The sequence below is a fragment of the Hippopotamus amphibius genome, chromosome 12 (genome assembly GCF_030028045.1).
Source record: "Hippopotamus amphibius kiboko isolate mHipAmp2 chromosome 12, mHipAmp2.hap2, whole genome shotgun sequence".
Classification (NCBI taxonomy): domain Eukaryota; kingdom Metazoa; phylum Chordata; class Mammalia; order Artiodactyla; family Hippopotamidae; genus Hippopotamus; species Hippopotamus amphibius.
Genome location: NC_080197.1, coordinates 88,278,827 through 88,284,452, shown reverse-complemented (window position 1 = coordinate 88,284,452; position 5,626 = coordinate 88,278,827). Strand labels below are relative to the sequence as shown.

Sequence of the window (5,626 nt, the reverse complement as noted above, 5' to 3'; positions counted from 1 at the left end):
CGAGTGACAAAAACATTACTGTAAAATTGATTCTTTTAAAAAACTTTATGGAGACTTCCCTGGTGGTGCAGTGGTTAAGAATCTGCCTGCCAATGCAGGGGACATGGGTTCAGTCCCTGGTCTGGGAAGATCCCACATGCTGCAGAGCAACTAAGCCCGTGCGCCACAACTACTGAGCCTGTGGTCTAGAGGCTGCGAGCTACAACAATTGAGCCTGTGTGCCACAACTACTGAAGCCTAAGTGCCTAAAGCCCGTGCTCCAGAGTAAGAGAAGCCACGGCAATGAGGAGCTCACACACCACAACGAAGAGTAGCCCCCACTCACTGCAACTAGAGAAAGCCCATGTGCAGCAACGAAGACCCAATGCAGCCAATAAATTAATTAATTAATTTTTGAAAATAAATAAAAAATAAAAGAATACAAATTTTGTAGTAATAAAAAGAAGAGGTCATATATTACTATCCTTGTAAAGGTTATAAGAAATCATGAATAATTCTACATTTGTTAGCTAATGGTATGATATGGTACAAGCAAACCTTTATCAAAATAAAAATGAGGTCCATATACATGCAAAATCAACTCCTTATCACAAGTATCACAGAAATGATAGAATTCCAAATGAACTCTTGAGGGTAAGGCTCTTAAAACATTTTAAATGCATAGCTATTACAAACCCATTTGATATTCATTTTAATTGCCATGACTCAAATGAATATACAGTGCTTTGTATTCAAACAGATGTCAAAAGTACTACTACAGAAGTTCCAATATAATTCAGCCTCAGTTAAGAATGAGTAAATGGGTATTTAAAATTACATGTTACCAGGAAGGAGGAAAGAAACCAGTTACAGCAAACATTAGCTCCTTAAGACAGCAAATTAAAGATTTGTATTAAATCATGTTCTTTCCAACTTGGACATATCCAGTATACAATAACACAGGAAAACTTGCTATATCAACCACTCCTTCTCCTTGCCTCAGCTGTTCTACTGATTAGTTAGCCTGGAAAATAGAAATTGGGATATGAAAAATGACTCAGAAGGGGAGGCTGAAATTAACTTTACAATATTTAGTTTATGGAAAGGATTTTTAAAATACCACTATGTCACTTTATTTTAGCTGAAGGAATAGGTAGTTATGTATGCCATGTTATTTCAACTGGTCACACAAGTCCTAATATTGCCTTTAATCTTCTCCCCACTGACACCTTTAAATCCAACTTGAGGGAATTCCCTGGCAGTCCAGTGGTTAGGACTCCGTGTTTTCACTGCCGAGGGCCCAGGTTCAGTCCCTGGTTGGGGAACTAAGATCCTGAGGCAGGAGATAGATGGGCCCTAAGCCAGGCATTTACAACTTGCTTCCCATTTACATTTCACAGGGTGGGAAAAAGTGGGCTTCAGGCCGAACACTTACAACTAGTCTCCTGTTTGCATTTCCTAAGAGAGGAGATAGATGGGCTCCAGTTTAGACATCAAAAATCAGCCTCCTGTTTGCTCTTCGAAATGGAAGTAACAACAGAAACAGCATAAATAGTCAGGCTTTGTCTCCTGTGGACACCTTAAGATAACAGTCAGGGCGGGAACAGAGAATGGCTAAACCTTGTTTGAGTGAAGGATCAGGAGGTCATATATTTCCCATCCTTGAGGCAAGGGAGACATTGCACATGCACAGAAAGGCTCACTGGGGGTCAAAAAGGAGGGGGCACCACGCCATAACATGTGATGCTAAGGCCGTCCCCATAGGCCTGTGGGCTGGAATCCAACTTGGGAAAAAGTTGCTCACCCATGTTGGGGAGGGTCCTAGGGAAGGTCAGGTGTGGAAAAAGAAACCAGATACTTGGTCAAAGGTAAACAAAGACCTGGAAGAACTGTCCTATATAAATGACTTAACCACCTCTTTACTGCCCTCTTCCTCATTATTAGGCTCCTTTCTCTCCCGCTGTGCATCTCTGCCTTGCTTCTACCTTAACTAAACAAACTGTTTCTCTGTATGCCATCCCACTTGTTGTTGTGCTATGTCTCCAATAATAAACCTGTTTTTACAGTTTTTGCTCCATGAGAAATGCATTTTTCACTGGGGGCGAGAGCCAGCCAGTCTGGTGGCTAGGATTCCTGGTTTTCATCCAGGCTACCCAGGTTCAATTCCTGGGCAGGAAATAAAGATCTCACTTCACCCACTACTCACTGCCGCCTTTCCAAAATCAATCCTGCAAGCTATGCAGCCAAAAAAGAAAAAAAACGTTTAAAAAGGAAAAATAAATCAAACATGAGAGAACTCGTGCCATAAATTCAAGATTTTTTTTGGGGGGGGGGGGTGGGCATTACAAAATAATTCTTTATTTTTATTTTATTTTTTTTTCATTTTATTGAAGTATAGTTGATTTACAATGTTGTATTAATTTCTGCTGTACAGCAAAGTGACTCAGATAGATATATATAGATGTAGATATAGATATAGATTCTTTTTCATATTCTTTTCCATCCTGTTTTATCAAAGGATATTGAATATAGTTCCCTGTGCTTTAAAGTGGGACCTTGTAGTTTATCCATTCTGTGTATAATAGTTTGCATTTGCTAATCCCAAGGTCCAAAAAAATACGGAATGCTTCACAAATTTACTTATCCTTGTGTAGGGGCCATGCTAATCTTCTCTGTATCGTTTCTATTTTAGTATATATGCTGCCAAAGCGAGCACAAGATGGTATTTTTTTCAATGTATGGGTCACAGAATGACGCATGTTTGTTAAAAGCAAACATTCCTGTGCCTCAAACAAGTTCCACCAAGTCAGAATCATGGGAACCAGCATTGTGACAAGTACCCTGAAAATTCTGATATACACACTTGTTTAAAAATAACTGCCTGAAGGTTGGATGAGGTAGTATTTAAAACTATATATTTTTCATTTCATTCCAGTCAGCAACCATTTATTAAGTACCAATCCTATGTGAGTGAAAACTTGATACACAGAGGATGTCCCAAAAGGCAAGAAGCATATGGTAAACATGTTTAAGGGACAGTTTATTAAGTACAATAATAATCTGCAAATGTCTGGAAACACAAAGAAAACAGTGTGCTTAGTGTGCAGATTAACAATTCACTCTTGATTTCACTCTAGTAGTTTTTCCTCTGAAAATGTGTCTCGAGATTGACGAGAAGTGCATTTAGCTTATTCTTAGAAAACGTAACTGAAGTATTGCTTAAAAACAATTTTATGGTATGTTTTCTGATGGTTTTGGACAGTCTGTGTTTTCAATAGGAAAGTAATAAGTGTGTGAGGCTTCTTGGTGGCTGGGGAAAGGGACAGAGAGTACCAAGGAGGGAAGGGAAGAAATGAACTACAAAACCAGAAGCACTAAAGGCAAATTGTTTCTCTTACCACCAACCTAATTCTCCTGATGCCCAAGCTGTGAGTTAAACTTATTTGGAAGCTGCACTGTGTTTTTTAAACACCAGAGCAAAATTCAAACAGTAAAAGCTGACTTTGGAGTTTAATAGAAGAATGGAAGAAAATAATGAAAATAAAGCTGATGGTACCAGATTATTTTTCTGGCCAGCAGTTTTCTCTCACCCCCATCCCCTCCAGGACTGGAGACTGATTGACTGAAATATTTGGAATTAACTTCTGCAAGGAGCACTCACTCATGAAACTGAGTGTAGACAAACTGATGGGATTTATTAACTGTGCCTAGTTCCCCGGGTTTTCTATAATCCTTGGTTGACTTTTCCTGGTACCAGATCCAGTTTAAAAAAAAAAAAAAAAAGCTGTGATAAGTGAAGATGGACAGAAAAACAATGGCAGGGACCTTAACAGATTTCCATTGCCCACGGACATGGTTCTCAGAGTGGTCTCTAGACCACAAATATCATCATCACCTGGGAACTCATTGTACTAGTCTGCTCACCTGGGAACGCGTACTAGTCTGCTCAGGCTGCCATAACAAAATACTGCAGGTTGGGTAAACAGCAATTTGTTTTCTTATAGTTCTGGAGGCTGGAACTCCAAGATCAATGTGCTAGCCGGTTTGGTTTCTGCTGAGAGCTCTCTTCCTGGCTCTTCCTCTTTTTTTTTTTTTTTTTAACTTTTTATTTTATATTGGAGTATAGATGATTATCAATGTTGTGATAGTTTTAGGTGCACAGCAAAGGGACTCAGCCATACATATACATGTATCTATTCTCCCCCAAACTCCCCTTCCATCCAGGCTGCCACATAGCATTGAGCAGAGTTCCTTGTGCTATAGAGTAGGTCCCTATTGGTTATCCATTTTAAATATAGCAGTGTGTACATGTCGATCCCAAACTCCCTGACTATCCCTTGCCCCGATTCCTCTTTTTATAAGCCACCAATCCAATCAGGTTAGGAACCCAGCCTTATAATCTCATTTAACCTTAATTACCTCCTGAAAGCCCTATCTCAAAAACAGTCATATTGGGGATTAGGTCTTCAACATGTGAATTTTGGGGAACACAATTCAGTCCATAGCACTCATTACAAATGAAAATTCTGGAACCCCACCTCAGACCTATTGAATCAGAAAGTCAGGAAACGGAGCCCTGTGCATTGTGTCTTATTAATCTCTCCAGGTTATTTGTATGCACATTAAAGCCTGAGAAGCACAGGCCTTCAGGAAAAATTCCCAGCATCGCATTTTGTTTCCGCCACAGTTTTTCCCATTTTTAGTTTCCAACCTTATTTCTTAACTGCTCTTTACCGTGAACTCTGCCTCTGCTAAACTACCTCTCACCATGGCCTGAAGGATCATTCATACTCTGTCTTCCAGACTCTTGTTTATTGTCTTTCACCAACCTCTAATTGTCTTTCGACCTCTTTAATGAAGCGTCGATTTCATATCCCAGCTACGGTCACGTCTTCTTTCTCCAGATGGTAGAAGCCCTAATTGTCTGAACCAATCATTTTCGTATTTTACAGATTTTGCTTTCTTAGAGTTCATAGGCTACACTTGTCTGTAATTTTAGCACAAAGACTTTGCACACAAAAAGTACTTAAATCTTCAAAATATATACTGTCTTCCTTATAACTCTTTTCTGTAAGCGACTCCCTGTAATACTGACTCCAATACAACACTGATTTGGGGCATCAAACAGCCCGTTGGTCTCTGACATAATGCTACTTCCAAAGTTGCTTAATATTTAAAAATCAGTATACTATTTGCTATTTATTGTCCTTAAATGCATCAAGTCCAGTAATTAGCACTTAGTACATTACCTCATTAAATTCTCACAATCACCCTAAAATAGGCATTATGATCCTTATTTGATTGAAAAAGACACTGGAAACTGAGGCAGAGGAGTTCAATGAACTCACCCAAAGTCATATACCCGAGGAGCAGCAAGGCGGAAAAGTGTGAGCCCATGTTTCTCTGACTCAAAGTACATGCATTGTTTCCACTATGTTATGCTATAGATAGAGAGATCTAGTTTTCTGTCGACGTGTTGAATATACTGCCAAGAATCCCAAAGTATATGTCTTACAGTAAAGATATTTCCAGTATAACCTTTGAAAACTCTCTATTGTCACTGCCCCAACACACACACACACACACACACACACACACACATCCTGAAGCACTGCTAAAAGTAAGCCATATGAAAAAAAATAAATTT

At 39.3% G+C, this 5,626-nt stretch overlaps 1 non-coding gene across 1 annotated transcript; it reads right to left on the bottom strand.

Moving 5' to 3' along the window:
- Positions 1-2,591: 2,591 nt before the first annotated feature.
- Positions 2,592-2,695, bottom strand: LOC130834270 (U6 spliceosomal RNA). Its single transcript, XR_009048652.1, has one exon. It is a non-coding gene; the product is annotated as a U6 spliceosomal RNA (small nuclear RNA).
- Between the last annotated feature and the right edge of the window lie 2,931 nt (positions 2,696-5,626).